The sequence below is a fragment of the Scyliorhinus torazame genome, chromosome 21 (genome assembly GCF_047496885.1).
Source record: "Scyliorhinus torazame isolate Kashiwa2021f chromosome 21, sScyTor2.1, whole genome shotgun sequence".
Lineage (NCBI taxonomy): Eukaryota > Metazoa > Chordata > Chondrichthyes > Carcharhiniformes > Scyliorhinidae > Scyliorhinus > Scyliorhinus torazame.
In genome coordinates, this window is record NC_092727.1 from 115,479,741 (window position 1) to 115,496,672 (window position 16,932).

A 16,932-nucleotide genomic window follows, 5' to 3' on the forward strand; every position below is an offset into this window, starting at 1 on the left:
CAGGTTATTGACACCACTAATCAGGAGAGACGTTTATTCCTATTTACCATATCTATGTCCCTCATATTTTTGTACACCTCGATCAGGTCCTCCCCTCAGCTTTCTCTGCTCTCAGAATAACAGCCCCAGCCTCACCAGCTTCTCTTCATAGCTGAAATGCTCCAACTCAGGCAACATCCTGGTGAATCTCCTCTGCACCCTTTCTAGTACAAACACATCCTTCCTATAGTGTGGCAACCAGAACTGCACACAGTACTCTAGCTGTGGCCTAACGAGTGTTTCATACAGCTCCATCATAACCTCCCTGCTCTTATGTTCAGTGCCTTGGCTAATAAAGGCAAGTATCCCATATGGCTTTTTGAACACCTAATTTACCTGTCCTGATGCCTTCAGGCATATTTGGACATGCATTCCAAAGTACCTCTGGTCCTCTGTACTTCCTAGTGTCCTTCCATTCATTGTATATTCTCTTGCCAGGTCACTCCTCCCAAAATGCATCAGCTCACACTTTTCAGGGATAAATTCCACTTGCCACTTGATTTGTTGTTTTAGGTGTAACATAAGCGGCTTCCTTGTGGTGCACTTGACAAAGGAAGGTTCAGACATGGAGATAACTTCAACACGTTGATTAAACTATTTACGCTTCTATTACTTGGGTTCGACACTACTGCTAATTCTACTATAGCCTCCCAGACTGACTAACCAGTTGCTGCAATCCACGTGGTGGGTGTAATATTGAATCAACCCTGTGTCTCTACTCACTGACTGTCTCCACTGGAAAGAGGCAGATCATGTGTGTGGTGTCCTCTATATATGGGTTGGTGTAATGCCCTCTTGTGGTCGTGTCACCTCTGTGAGTATCGTGAATGTCCATTGGTTGTGTCCTATCTAACTGATCTATTGGTTGAGTTTGTGTGTGTGTGTGATGTCTCTTGCGCTCCCTCTAGTGTCTAGCTAACCTACATGTATTTACATTGATGCACATCACCACACCATTGTTCTGCCCATCTGACCAGCCCATCTACACCATCCTATAATCCACGGCTTTCCTCCTTGCTATTTACGACACCGATAATTAATGTACAGTACAAATAGCAAGAGACCCAGCACCAATCCCTGCGGAACATCAATGAACACAGGCTCCCAGTCACGAAAACAAACTTCAACCATCACCCTCTGCCTCCGACCATGATGTCATTTTGGATCCAATTTGCCAAATTGCCCTGGATTCCATCGGCTCTTACCTTCTTGACCAGTCTCCCATGCGTTACCTTGTCAAAAGCCTTACTGAAGTCAACGTTGACGATATCAACTGCACTGCCCTCATCTACACACCAAATCACCCTCTCAAAAAATTCAAAGAACAAAGAAAAGTACAGTGCAGGAAAGGCCCTTTGCCGTCCACGCCTGTGCCGATCATGGGGCGGGATTCTCCCACGCTGCTCTGACGCCAGCACGCGATTCTCCGCAGAGCCATTGGCGCTGGCACGTTTGGTGCGGAGCCAGTCGCGGGCCGCTGTACGCGGCTGGGCCGCCGATTCTCGGCCCGGGATGAGCCGAGCGGCCGCTGTAAAAAGGCAGAGACCCGCCGCCGCCCACACCTGGTCACAGCCTGCTGGAACTCTGCGTGCAGGGTCGGGGGCGGCCTGTGGGGGGGGGCGGGGGGGGGGGGGGGCTCCAATGGGGCCAGGCCCGCGATCGGGGCCCACTGATCGGCAGGCCAGCCTCTCGCTCCCTGGGCCTATTTTCTTCCGTGCCAGCCCCTGAACTCCTGTGCCATGTTGCGTCGGGGCATGCGCGGATCCCACGGCGCACAGTTCGCGCCGGGATGGGAGGTTGGAGCGGTGTGAACCGCTCCAGTGCCGTGCTGGCCCCCTGTAGGGGCCAGAATCGGTACTCCCAGTTCATGCCGTTGTGAAACGCGATGGCATTTCCGACGGCGTGGCCACTCTGCTGCCGAATGGGAGAATCCTGCCCATGATGTCTTAACTAAAAAAAAAACCTTCTGCCCTTAATCGGTTCGTATCACTCTCTATTCATGTACCCAACCAGATGCGTGTTAAAAATTTCAATCAAATTTGTTTATATATACATATAGGCAATTACCAGTGTTACTATTCCAAACAACCCTCAAATGTTCTGCATCCTAAACACGGGTACCTAACCTCACAGGTGACTGCCCTGTCAATCAGCCCTGACTCCACCAGGAAGGAGCCCTTTCCGCTGCGCCCTCTGGGTATTGTAGTGCATCGGCCCAAAGCCGCCACCGCCGGACTTCAGCTCCCGGCATGCACCAGCTCCTCTCCGATTGGCCCCGTCCACAGCTAGCGTGGCCGCGCCATTGGCAGACTGGTCTCACCCGACCCCGCGAGCGCCGCCCACCCCTGCCCGCCGTCGATTGGCGGAGAGCGGTGTCAATCCAGAGAGAATGGTAGCGTCCTCCCCGTTGCCCGCGCATGTCCGGAAGTGGCGGAATGGGCGGGTCGGCGATGTGAAAGCGGAAGTGGAGGCCGAAGCTTGGGCCTGGATTTTTTTTTCTCTCCCCCGATTCGAAGTGCAGTGAGTTGGGGAAGAGGAGAGCGGGACAGAAGCGACGCCAGGAGTCGGAGGGGAGAAATATTGACCGCCCCCCCGCTAGTTATCCGCATTCCTGCCCTGCTTTTCGGTGCGGCCAGGAGGGTGAAAGTGGTGTGTGTGTGTGGGGCGGCGGGGGAAAGAGTCGTTGAATCCGCCTGAGGTAAATTTGTTCGGAGTGTCCGCTGGTGGCGGAGTGAGGCCGAGTTTTAGCTGGCAGCGGAGTCGGGCATTTCCTCCGTGGAACCCAATCGCATTGCCGTCCCCGCCTCACTCAGAACTTTAAGAGGGGCAATAAAATCCTCGTTGATGGAGGAGAACTTTTCACATCGACAAGCCCCCACCCACCCCCAGATTGGGATTCCACTTTCTGGGCAGCACTGAGGTTGCATTGTTCCTGATTTCTGGCCGCTCCTTTTAAAATTGGCCTTTGCAGCCCTTTTAAAAGCTGTTTATTTTTAAGGTCCCCCACTACAACAACACGATGTGAATCACGTACTGAGTCAGCTACTTTTTTTTAAAGTGTATTGCGAAACAAACCGGGCAGCACAGGGCACCTCTTCAGTCGTTAACTTTTTTGTTGTTGTTGCAGTCAGACATCATCCACCTTTAAAAAAAAAAAATCAAGTTCAACTGCTGGCTAGCCTCCCACCCTGCTCTTCCCTCCCCCCCCCCCCCCCGTCTTAGTTGCACTAATTACTGTTCTTTGATCGCAGCCCACTCTCGGGATTGTGCTTTTAACGAGGAGAATCTAAGCTTGCATTTTCTTTTTTTTAAGCTGAGGACGTATTCGTCACGAATGCTGTTGTCACTTGGACCAGCAAGTTACACCCCCCCCCCCTCCGTTGCCAGCATGTATCATATAGATTAGTAGATTGTCCTGAAGCCACTGTTTTGAGAGGTAACTGCTACAGAGTGGTGTGCATGTAGTGTAAACATTTCATTTGCATCTGGTGCTTTGCAAAGCAGGATGAAGTTGCCGAGTTGCAGCTCAGTTAGTTGTAAGAATAATCTATAGTGCTGAACAATGGGGGTGGGGGGAGACGTGTGGTGTATGATTTGTGAGTAGAACTGTACAGATATGTCAACACAGATTTGGTGATGCAGTTCAAAATAATGTAGAATGAATGGCTTTTACAGCAACATTACAAAGAGTTTGTATATGCAGAGATCCTCCTTGAACCATCTGAGTCATTGGGTCTATTAGTGGACAATTCCGGGAAACTTGCCCTCTTCAGTTGTAGACTTACCCATTTCTCCATTTCCAGGGTATTTGCACTTGTGTGATCCATTTTGAGTGAGCAAAGAACCACCATTCCTCAATTCCCTTTCCAGTCTGCAAAATAAAACAAAAAGCAGGAAACATAACTATTGCATGAGTAAATTGGGTCCAAGAGTGATGGTCACGTTTATATTGAAAATACTAAAGCCCATTTCTCTGTAGTTATTTGTGATTAATAATCCTAGAAATATTGGAAGAGAGCACAGTAACTGGCAATTGTTAAACATCTAATTTGTTGCTGTAATTTGTGCATTTGATTTCCCAATTCTGCAAAGAACTCAACAATACTTTCTGGATTCAATCTCAAATGATTTTGAATAGTTCTGATTTGTAGTAACTTTTAACCCTTTCTATGTAATACTGCTGTTTGTCTGCATTGGACGGAAACCACAAAAAATAGGTTAAGTGGAGCTTGTGTGTGTGTGCAGATTTGAGTTGGTAACTGCATTAATACTGGAGTTTGAATATTTGTAAACCCAGTTGAATAGCTGTTGAGGCTAAACTCTGAAGCAGCCTTAATCAAATTTTGCATATTGGCTTGAGGCTGCAACAAAAAATAAATTGTGTGTCTATAAAGCTAGCAACTTTATCTTGGGTATTCTTGGTGTCTTTTACTTGCAAAATGTGTTTGGAAATGGTAGCAGGAAGACTAGTCTCTAGTTTGGAATGAGTAAGTAGTCATCCCAATGAGAGTTCAACATTGCTAAGTCTGTGACTGCAGATATCAACTGTTCTCACCCAAAATTGAGGGACATGACAAAATGCTGAATTTGCAGGTGAGGAATTAAAATCGTTATACATTTTCAAGGGTAAGGAACTTTCATTCGACTTGTCAAGGTTGCAATCTGGTTTTGTGGGGTGCAGGAAGGAATGATATTTAGTCTGGCAATTGGACATTTTCTTGTCCATTAGCTTTAACTTGGGTTGATTGGGTTCTTCACTCAACCCTGGGTACAGGTCAGAGTTCAGTTTTCTTTTATAAACCTGTTTTCTTGCCTTTTCGGTTTAATTTGTGATTTGTGCAGTGGGTTGTATTGGCAAGTAGTCTTGGGCTGCATTTGAGAATGGTGTCTGGAATGGGAGACTAAGGATTACAGAAGTGAAGATTGTTATGCTTGGAGAAGGTTAAAGAGAGTTTCAGAATGGTGTTCAATGAGGGGTATTGATGGTGAGAAATTGGTTCCACTAGCAGGAGGGTCAGTAACTAGAGGACACCAATTTAAGATAATTGGCAAAAGGACTAAAGAGCAGAGAGGTTTTTTAATGCAGCGAGTTATGATTTGGAATGCAGTGCTTGAAAGGTTGGTGAAAGTGCTGGTAATATCTGATTTGGATATGTACGGAAAAGGAAAAGATTTGCAGGGCTATGGGCAAGGGGAGGGAGTAATTGGTAATAGTAATTGCTTTTTCAAAGAGCTGGTACAATAGGCCGAATAGCCACTATTATGTGATTTTACAATTCCAAATGTTGCTTTTTCAATTGCTGCTGAAGTTAAATTGGGGTTAGTGTTGTCCCTACCCCCATTCCCTTTTCCCTTAGCTTTGTTAAAGGGAACAGAGAATGAATCTAAAGTGCTTCCGTTTATTTTAACTTGTGTGCTGGATACTTGCAATTGTTGCATAACTATGAAGTGGTTGTGATTGTGCGTGTTGAGGTGTACATAGCTCCCGTGTTGCTTTTTAGAAATACGCATGTGATATACATTTACCAGGATAGGGGGAATTCCAAAACCAAGAACAGAAGAAAAAGTACAGCTTCCATTTCCCTTTTATCTTTAGATTTAAACAGAACTGCAATATCATTCTTCAGTGAGCCATTCAGCAGAAAAGTATTTATATTTGTAGTAACTACTTGTGTTACTGTTAGTACTCAGCAGGTGACTATCTTTTTCACAACTATTAACAACTTTTGCCCTGAGTGCAAACCTATTTATGAATTATCTTCTACTGAATTTCCCTTTTTGGGAGCAATTTTACTGGTGCAGAAGCACAATTTTATTGCTGTTGAAAATTAGCTGAATAATTCAGACTACAGTAATGAGGGGTTAGATAGAAAAATAAATGTTGTTTTTAAATTTTCCTTAAATTGGAGTATAATTTCTTGTAAAAGGGTCTTCAGCCACCTTGTGGACCATTGGCTCTTGGTTGTTTTTTTCCAGCAGCCTCATGTGCTCCTTTTAAGAGTCCATTTGTAGGCATGTTCAAATTTTACTTCCATCACCAGACCTGTAGTTGATCTTTTTATTATCTCGTATCTTAAAAGACTATTGTTTTTATGAAACAAGGTGGATTGTAAGGTAATATCTCTAGCTTTTAAGTTTTAAAATCAAATAATTAGTCTTTTATCATGGAGCTCCCCTCAGATTTGCATATAATCTCTTTCCTTTTGTCATGGATTTTCTCCTGTATCAAATTTAATCTTGCGGGGGGGGGGGGGGAGGAGAGGCAGGTTTAATCTCAAGTTTTCTACAGTTTATCCGGAATATGAAACTAAGTGGGAAGATTTCATAGGATTCCTCCAGTGCCGTTTGGTTTCTATGCTGTTCCACTTCAAATTTTGTTGGGTGTTGCCTTAATTGCTGAAAATAAATTGGATTAACTGATAAATTAATATAACTTCCAACGTCACACCAGGAAGTGGAAATAGTGAGCATGTCCCAGGTATGGCTTAAGGGCAGGGAGGAATGTGATTCTTGTTTAACTAATGTACCTAATTTCCTTGTGCATTCCATGAGCCTGATCTAACTTGATTTCAAAGACGTAACATGTCTTAGTTTGAATCTTTGTTTATGACTTGTCAGAAATTATGTGATTAAACTTGAATTGGGGTAAAAGTTTGTGAAAATTCCCTCAAGTGTTTATCACAGGGCTTCCATTTGATTGATATCACTTATACTCGAACAAATGTTGTGCAGAAAAATGTGCATTCCACTTCCGCACCCCCCATCCCTTGTTTGATGTGAAAGATGTTATTTGGGTGTGGAGTGGCTGCCTTTTCAGATACACATATTGATACTCCCAGGCACAGCATCGACTGAGATAAAGTAAAGCTGCTTATGCTAATATCCTCTGATGCATGCAATTAGTTTCATTTCCAACATTTGCCTCCCCAGACGTGTTGTCATTTGGGGCCAACTTTGTAGTGTGGAACAAGACTAACTAAACCCATTGGAGGATGACAATGGCAATAAACTGACATGTGTTTCCTATCAGTTTCACTAGATTTAAGCCCAAGAGTCCAGAGAGATGAGACCCCTTTAGCCCACTGATATGAAAATTCTATAATTTTAAATGGCTGAAGATATTGAATCATAGCGAAGTTCGGATCGGTGGATACTGAGGACCCTCTCTTTCCCCCTCCCCCACTTCCTTACATAAGTGGTCATTCTTCATAGTTGAGCGTAGTTGACTGGGGATCATAGTGCAGCAGTAGTACCCTGTTCATATAAGCACTGTACAGGGAGAGTAATTGTCTAACAATGGCAAGTGGAAACCCAGTTCTCCAATCTTGTGGGGCTCCTGTGGTCAATTGTACCCTCTCTAATTTGCTAACAGCACAGATTGGAAAATGTGAATGATTTACTTGCTCCCAAATACTAATACTCCTATTTAAATAGTCACACTGCAATCTGATGAAACTGCAATATTTCAGCTGAAAATAATTCCCGTTTCATCCTTGATTACTTTAACCTGGTCACCATTTTACCTGTGGCTTATATTGTGAACAAGAAACTGAAACCTCAACTATAATGAGTTGTACTAAGCAATATCGGACCATCTGATGACGCCTTCCCTTTTTATTGTTTGATTTTTTTTTAAGAATTCAAGTCTCGGGCAAAGCCTGACACCAGTTGTGTACTACTTGACTCACCGAGCTATGTTATGGTGAGTTGATGCTGTCAGAGACCATCAGTTGGGTGTGGTGGTCTTCTGGTTCAGTTTTTAATAGCATCTAATTGCAGCTGTTATAAATTCCGTCCTGTCACTGAACCCTCGGCCAAATAAAAACTTGTTATATTTGAATAAAGAAATCTGCTTTTTCAGTAACTAGAGCATAGTCTGACACAATGAAATCAGCAATGGATCCTGATATATGTATATGAAAAATGCTCCAAATTTAATGGACTGCGTTTGACTTGAGTTATATTGCAGTGGGTAAAGAGGAGCATGTTCAGGTGGCCAGTTGTTTGAAAATTGGGTTTAACAATGAATGTTCTTTCAGTGCCATCTTCATACGGACACAGCGCCACACCCAGCAATACAGTGTAATAGATGAGGGGTTGCTTTGCCTGTACTTAACAGTTCTTGAACTTGGGCCAAATGAATTGGTGTTCACAAGTTCTCAAAACTGTTAATAATAGGTGGCAGATATTTTTTTTTGTCATATCTTGGGAGAGAGGGGCAAATTAATTCATGTTGATTATTTTCTTCTCTGGATATGGGCAGTGCTGACAGGGTCATATTTATTGCCTATCCACAGTCATGCTAAGCAGATGGTAATAGGGAGCAATGTTTTGTGTACTTCAGAGAGACATCGAGTCAATCATGTAATGTGAACTAATGTAATTCAGGCGAGGTAGAATTGACAGTTTCTCTTGTCTGAAAGAATCATTTGGGTCTCATGACGATCTGGACACTTTTGTAATGGTTTTGTTTTGTTTTCTCCCTATCGTCTCACAGATTAGTAAATTTATTGGTAACCCATCTGAATTCATGGCCTCTGATTCTGAACAGGCACCACTGCTCCAGTTGCTAGCTTGATCGTTTTTGGCAATGTGGATTGGAATTGCTGCCAGAAACTGTGGGAAATTCTGTGATTCATTGTATTCACCAAAAAGGGAAATTAGAAATTTAAAGAAGTGGTCAAGAATATTAATGGTGGTTTAATGGTGCAGTTCACTGGAATGCTGGTATACTGTGCTATGAAGGAGTGAGTGTTAGCATCTTCAATTGTTTAAGTTTCTTTTTATAAATTTAGAGTACCCAATTAATTTTATCCAATTAAGGGGCAATTTAGTGTGGCCAATCCACCTACCCTGCACATCTTTGGATTGTGGGGGCGAAACCCATGCAGACACGGAGAATACAAACTCCACACGGACAGTGACCCAGAGCCAGGATCGATCCTGGGACCTCGGCGCCGTGAGGCAGCAGGGCTAACCCACTGCGCCACCATGCTGCCCCAATTGTTAAAAGTTAACCATCTTTAGTGTAATGGTATGATCAAGAGGTACTCATTTCTTTGTGCATGGATGACTCGAAGAGTGGCTGTGTGTCGTGTTTCTACGTTTTCCAACAGCTGGTTTGAGGACAGCATTAGTTTAGAGTGGGTATCTCACCCTCTCGGGTAATCAATGCTGTAGAAGGGAAATTGTGCTAAATGAACAAATTACTGAGTATATGTTGCGTTATTACAGAAATTCTTGATCTGAATGTTTGGAAGGTGTTCGGTTTAGGGAAGTTGACTACAGTCATTGCAGGTTCTCGCTGTTCACAAAGGATCAATGGAAGCATGAAACTGATTCTGTTTTATTTGTAATATGGTACATATGACGGCAAGCCATATAGTGTACATTACAGTGGGTCAAATGGGAAAAATAGGAAGTTTTAAGAAAATTGTTAACTACTTTCTTTCTCCTCAATGCTCTGGGCTCCGGACTTCCTTTTTCAACACCTGAGTTGTGTGGTGTTTGTGGGCAGAAGGTGCGTGAGTGCCAAGGGAATGTGATACTCCTCTGATGGGGCTGGTATATGGCTCATCGGATGAGAAGTGCAATGTGGAAGAGACAGCAGTTTGAGCGAGAGTTTTTCTGGTGCAACATAGGAGAAGATGGTGGAGAGCAGGGGTGCAGAGCTGCCTTCCCAGTGGTTTACGGAGCAGCTGGTGTAATTCCTCAATGGCAATTTTCAGCAGCAGAGGAAGGAGACCCCGGAGGACTTGGCCAAGATGATGGAGCCACTTAGGACAGCGATCGAGCGGGTGGAGCAGAGGCAGGAGGCTCAGGGCCTGGCATTCGAGCGGGTGGAGCAGGGGCAGGAGGCTCAGGGCCTGACATTCGAGCGGGTGGAGCAGAGGCAGGAGGCTCAGGGCCTGGCAATCGAGCGGGTGGAGCAGAGGCAGGAGGCTCGGGCCTGGCGATACAAAAGGTGGGGGAGCAAGAGGATCGGTTGTTACCTCGGTGGTGGTGGCGATGGGGATGAGCAGCCAGAAAAGGCTAAGGGAGAAGCTGTAGGATCTCGAGTACTGGTCCAGGGGACAAAACCTGCAGATCGTGGAGATGCCATTAGTATGTGGCGAGCACACTGGGGAAACTGATGGAGGAAGGGGCCCCTTTGCTAGCCTCTCGAGGTGGACCGAACACACAGGATGCTGAGGAGGAGGCTGCAGGTGGGGAAGCAGCCACGGGTGATAGTGAGGCTGCATCAATACCTTGATAAGAAGAAGATCCTGAGGTGGACGAGGCAGACCAAGAGGTGTACCTGGGAGGAGACTGAGCTGCGGATTTACCAGGACCTGGGAATGGGGTTGGCCAAGTGGAGAGCCGGGTATACCCAGATTAAGGCCAGGGGGTGAAGTTTGGAGTTCTGTACCCCGCCTGCTTGTGGGTTATGCACCAGAAGCAAGAATTTAATTTTGGCTCGCCACAGGACGTGCAATGGATGGACGTTGAGGGACCATGGACTGGGAGGAATGTGAGGAGAGTGAACTTTGGAGTGGAGTTCTGTGTAAAATGTGGGACAGATTGGTGAAGGTTACAATGGCGGGAGCGGTGATGGTAAGTGTGCCTTTGTTTTTTGTGTGTTGGTTGTTTGGTGGGGAAGGAGGGATAGTCAGAGGACCCAGGCTGGGGCCACCATGCTAGCTAGCTGGTTAGGGACGTTAACGGGAGGGAAATGGGGGGTTGTCGGGAGGAAGGTGTGAGGGAGGGGGGAAACGGGTTAGTTCTTTGGTTGGGTTGCTGGTATTGGCTAGGTTAGTGTGGCACAGTTGGTAAGGAGGGATGGTGGTGGACATCTGGGGGCGGGCCTGGAAAAGTGTGTGATATGGGCTGGGGGGGGGGCTGGCTAAAGAAGGGTTACGGCTGATCGCGGGGGAGGGCGGGAAGACTCTTTCTCCCCCCCCCCCCCCCCCGAACCAGGCTGGTTACTTGGAAAGTGTGAGGGTTGAATGGGCCTGTTAAGTGGTCACGTGTTTTCGCACACTTAGAGTTTGAAGACCGACGTTGTCTTCTTGCAGGCGACACAGCTGAAATTGGGAGATCAGACGAGGCTGAGGAAAGGATGGTGGGGCACGTGTTCCACTCGGGGTTGGACTTGAAGAGGGGGGTGGCGGTGCTGACCAGTAAGAAAGTGGCTTTTGAGGTGGGTAGTATTGTAGTCGACCTGGGGGTAGGTGTGTGAAGGTCAGTGGGAAACTGGAGCTGGTGAATGTTAATGCCCAAAATTGGGACGACGTGGACTTTGAGGGTGTTGGGGAACATCCCGGATCTGGACATGCAGCAGCTGATAATGGGGGGCGGGGGGGAGGCGCGAAACACTGTTCTGGATCCGAGGATGGACCGGTTGTCTGGTTGTTGCCGGTGGCTAGGGAGTTGAGGGGATCATGGACCATATGAGGGGGGGTGGACCTGTGGAGGTTTGAGAGACTGAGGGCGAAGGAGTTCTCGTACTATTCGCATGTGTGCCAGGTGTATGCCCAGATCGACTTTTTTCATGATGGACAAGGCGCTGCTGGTGGGGCTCGCCGACTCTGAATATTCGGCAGTTGTGGTATCTGACCAAGCGCCGCAGGTCAGATTTGCAGGTGGCATGGGGAGGCCCAATGGCCACAGTGGAGGTTGGATGTCTGGTTGTTGGATAAGTGGGTGTGCGAGAGGGTGAGGGTTGCCATTAGAGGCTATATGGAATGGAATGACAGGGGAGGTCTCTCTCCACGCTCTGCAAGGCACTTAAGGCGGTGGATAGGAGCACATTTATCTCGATCTGGGCACATGGGAAAAGGGTGGGGCGAGAGTAGAGAGCAAGGCTAATGGTTGAGATTTGAGGGTGGATCGGAGGTACTCGATTGTGCTAGAGGAGGGGCTATTGAAGGAGAGGCAGAGGCTCCAGGTGGAATTTGGGTTAGTGTCCACGTGGGAGGCGGTAGGGCAATTGCAGAGGGGCAGTGTACGGGGGAATAAATGAGTAGACTGTTGGCCCACCAAATTGAGGAAGCCGGCAGTGACGATGGAGATTGGTAGGGTGAGGGATGAGAGGGGCACGGTGGTGTCTGACGCAGAAGGGGTGAATGGGTTATTTTAGGCATTCTACAGAAGACTATGAATTGCCTGGGGAAGAATGGAGTTCCCTAGAGTGGAGGAGGGGAGGTGCAGGGATTGAGGGTCCAGATTGAGCTGAGGGAGGTGATGTATGGGGTTGGGGTCGATGCAGGCAGGAAGCCCCCAGAGCTGGACGGTTCCCAGCGGAGTTTTACAAGAGATTTGGTGTGGAGTTGGGGCCTCTGCTGGTGGGGATCCAGAACAAGCTCTTGCCCGCCCCCCCCCCCCCCCACACACACACACACACACACACATCGTTGCAGGTGTCCATTTCACTAATTTTGAAGAAAGATGAAAGGTATGGACCTGGTGCAGTGTAGGTCGTACCACCTAATATCGCTGCTTGATGTGAATGCAAAGGTGTTAGTATCGTGGATTGTGTGCCGGGGGTGATAGGGGAGGACCAGACTGGATTTGTAAAGCAGCGCAGTTGTCGACGAATGTGCATAGACTGATTAATGTCAATATGATGCCCTCGCACAGGCAGGAAATAGAAGTATTTGTGGTGCTGGATACGGAGAAGGCTTTTGATCAGGTGGAGTGGGCGTATCTGTTGGAGGTGCTGGGTCGGTTCGGGTTTGGCCAGGACTTCGTGGATTGGGTTCAGTTGCTGTACAGGGTGCCGATGGCTAGTGTTCGGACGATTAGGGCGAGCTCGGGGTGCTTCAGTGGTGACGAGGCAGGAATGCCTGTTTTCTCCAATGGCGATAGAGCTGCTGGCAATGGCACTTGGGTGTTGTGGGTTAGAAAGGGATTGACCGGGGTTGGGCTGAGCACAGAGTCTGGTTGTATGCGGATGATCTATTGTATATCTCTGACCTGGTGGGGAGCTTTGAAAGGATCATGGCGATCCTGAGGGAATTTGACCAATTCTCAGAGTATAAGTTGAGCATGGGGAAGAGTGAGCTGTTCCCCATTAATACTAGAGGACAAGAGAGGAGGCATAGGGAATTTCTGTTCTGGGTGGAGGTTTTCGGCATCTAGGATTTCCGGTAATGCAGACTTGGGTGCAGTTGCATAAATTGAGCTTGATATGACTGTTGGAGGGAATGATTCAAAGAGGTGGGATGTGCTGTCACTGGCTGGACGCATGCAGACGGTTAAAATGCTACCTAGGATCTTGTTCCAGAATCTCCCATCTTTGTTCACGTGTCCTTTTTCAGGAAGGTGAACGGAAAAATTTGTTGTTCATGTGGGTGGGGAAGACCCTTTGGGTGAGGAGGGTGTTTTTGGTGAGCGGGGGATGCTGGCGTTGCAGAGTTTGAATCATTACTGGGTGGCGACTATCGCAATGGTGAGGAAATGGGCACTGGGAACAGTTGGAAGCAGTGTCGTGTCGGGAGATGGGTTTGATGGCATTGTTGTTGGCACCCCTTCCGTTCTTGCCGGTCCAGGTCTCTGAGCCCGGTGGTGGTTGCAGCATTGCAGGCTTGGAAACAGTGCAGGCAACACTTCAGGTTATAAGGCATGTCGTTGTGGTTTGAAGGGAAAGGGTGGCCGCCCTTCCCCCGGGTGGCCGCCCTTCCCCCGGGTGGCCGCCCTTCCCCCCGGGTGGCCGCCCTTCCCCCCGGGTGGCCGCCCTTCCCCCCGGGTGGCCGCCCTTCCCCCCGGGTGGCCGCCCTTCCCCCCGGGTGGCCGCCCTTCCCCCCGGGTGGCCGCCCTTCCCCCCGGGTGGCCGCCCTTCCCCCCGGGTGGCCGCCCTTCCCCCCGGGCGGCCGCCCTTCCCCCCGGGTGGCCGCCCTTCCCACCGGGTGGCCGCCCTTCCCTCCCGGGTGGCCGCCCTTCCCCCCCGGGTGGCCGCCCTTCCCCCCCGGGTGGCCGCCCTTCCCCCCCGGGTGGCCGCCCTTCCCCCCCGGGTGGCCGCCCTTCCCCCCCGGGTGGCCGCCCTTCCCCCCCGGGTGGCCGCCCTTCCCCCCCGGGTGGCCGCCCTTCCCCCCCGGGTGGCCGCCCTTCCCCCCCGGGTGGCCGCCCTTCCCCCCCGGGTGGCCGCCCTTCCCCCCCGGGTGGCCGCCCTTCCCCCCCGGGTGGCCGCCCTTCCCCCCCGGGTGGCCGCCCTTCCCCCCCGGGTGGCCGCCCTTCCCCCCGGGTGGCCGCCCTTCCCCCCGGGTGGCCGCCCTTCCCCCCGGGTGGCCGCCCTTCCCCCCGGGTGGCCGCCCTTCCCCCCGGGTGGCCGCCCTTCCCCCCGGGTGGCCGCCCTTCCCCCCGGGTGGCCGCCCTTCCCCCCGGGTGGCCGCCTCCGGTGCTGCAAGACGAGCTGTTGCCGGAGGATAATATTGGGATGGGGAAAGCGTGGGACATTTATGGGGAGTTGAGGGAGGGCCCTCTGATGTAGAAAATCAAGCGCAATGGGAAGATAATGGCTAGGACGTGGAAAACAGCCATGTGGAGGGTGAGTGCGTCCTCATTGTGTGTGAGGTTGCACCCGCCTCACAAACCAGTTTAAGATGGTGCAAAGGGCCGACATGACGGTTGTGGGCATGTGTCTGTTCTTTGCTGTGGTGGAGGATAGGTATGGATGATGTGCAGGAGGGCCTGCGAATCTCACACACAGCTTCAGACACAGCCAGAACATGAGCGGGTTCTGGCAGGGGTTCTCAGATGTCATGTTCGAGATTCTGTGTGTAGGGGTTGCCCGGAGTCCAGAGGTGGCGATATTTGTCATGTTGGGAGTCCGGGTGGTGGCGGGGAGAGTGGCAAATGTCTCGGCCTTTGCCTCCCTTGATAGTCTATAGACATAGGCTATGTTATGCTGGCGGAACACGGAGCAGCCAAAAGAGGAGGGTGTGGGTGAGTGACCTGGCAGAATTCCTGCATTTGGCCACGGCCAAGTTCTCCATACGGGGGGGGGGGGGGGGGGGCAGAGGAGGTGCTTCACCCAGAAGTGGAAACCATTTATCTATTTCTTCAAGGTGAATTGAGGTGTCGGGAATGGGGGGGGCTAAGGGGGGAAATTGAGGTTACAGTGTGTTGGGATGTTGGGGGCCTGCATTCTCTGCTCCTGTTGATGTTTGGTGTTGATAGTTTGATGTACGTACACAAAATGCCTTTAATAAAAATATATATTTTTAAATGCTCTGTGCTCCAAATTGTGAACATTCTGAGCTCAGCTTATTTCCAGGTTAAGGTCGGATCTAACACTGTCATGGTTGCATTGTGTTAATGTGCCAGATGTTAACATATGAAATCCAGTGTTTGGGAGACTCTGAGATAGGTTAGGGTGTGCGGCAGTGATGGTGAGGTGTGTTTAAGCTGTTGTCTAAGCTGACTTTGGTTTCAAATCCTGTACTAATGAAAAGTGAAATCAAAATTTAAAGTTTTGCAAAGGTGGGTGGGTGCTTGGATTCCTGACTGTCATCAGACTTCTAGGAAATCTGACTGGCTTCGGGTTGCAAGGAAAACAGGCTGATTGAGAACATTGTGGTGTCCTTTTGGATTTGGAGAACAGATTTCAGCAGGAAATAAAAGCAGGCAGGCTGTACAGAGCTCAAAAGAGAAAATGCTGGAAAATCTTAGCAAGTCTGGCAGCATCTGTGAGGAGAGTAAAGAGCTTTGACAAAGTGTCACTGGACTTGAAACATTCGCTCTTTTCTCTCTCATGCTGCCAGACCTGCTGAGATTTTCCAGCATTTTCTCTTTTGGTTTCAGATTCCAGCATCTGCAATAATTAGCTTTTATTCTGTACAGGGCTCATGTGTGGGACAGCTGAAAAATCTGGTGAGAGATCCAGCTTTGTATCGTCTGTTTAAACTGCAATTTATAGAACATTGCAGAAGGAGGCCATTCAGCCCATCGAGTCTGCACCGACCCACTTAAGCCCTTACCTCCACCCTATCCCAATAACCCCTCCTAACCTTTTTGGTCACTGAGGGCAATTTATCACGGCCAATCCACCTAGCTTGCACGTCTTTGACTGTGGGAGGAAACCGGAGCACCCGGAGGAAACCCACGCAAACACGGGGAGAACATGCAGACTCCGCACAGACAGTGACCCAGCGGGGACTTGAACTTGGGACCCTGGCGCTGTGAAGCCACAATACTATCCACTTGTGCTACTGTGCTGCCCAGCACGGTATAGTTTGTAGTGAATACAATTTGCCTATTAACACGTGTTTACTTTATGTCAATTTTGGTTTGAAAGTTAGAAAAAGTGAAATCTTGTTCATAGGTTTATTCCATTTGGGCTGCTTGGTAAGGCCTGTTCTTTTAGGCGATTAGTTTCCATGGAGATCATAAAAATACTCACACAAATGAGTACCAAACACAGGAAAAGTTCAGCTGCACCATTTAAGTCTGTCCTAGTAAAACTCCTGTACACTCTGCCGCCACCCACCATTGCGGGGCGGGGGGGGGGGGGGGGGCTGGCGAATCGTAGCCACATGTTCTGGTCTGTCCTAAACTTGAAAGTTTCTAAACTTGAAAGTTTCTGAGTCTTCTCCTTCTTTAACACCATATCAGAGATTCTTGATACCGAGCTCAAGCATGGACCCATTTTCGGGTTTTGTACTTGCTGGTGTTGCAGACATGGGTGAAGACGAATGTCCTCATTGATAGTCCGGAGACAAGTTCTCTGCCCAGTGCCTCAGCCTGGCTGGGTGAACTAATGAAGTTCTTGTATCTTACAATGATCAAGTAGGCCATTAAGAGGTTGGTAGAAGGCTTCTACTTGAGATTGCAGCCATTCATTTCCTTTTTCAAACAGTTGGTCACTGTCAGCTGTGTGTGTGTGGGGGGGGTGGGGTGTTCTATGTTTGAGGGCTT

At 48.8% G+C, this 16,932-nt stretch overlaps 1 protein-coding gene across 2 annotated transcripts in view; it reads left to right on the plus strand.

The window, feature by feature from the left end:
• Positions 1-2,479: 2,479 nt before the first annotated feature.
• Positions 2,480-16,932, plus strand: part of LOC140398538 (ras-related protein Rab-5C) — a 47,518-nt gene continuing 33,065 nt past the window's right edge. Inside the window, exon 1 of one of the 2 annotated variants that reach the window (XM_072487320.1) lies at positions 2,480-2,737. The gene's annotated coding sequence lies outside the window, so the exon portion shown is untranslated. The remainder of the gene's footprint in view (positions 2,738-16,932) is intronic. The other variant, XM_072487324.1, reaches the window with a different exon arrangement.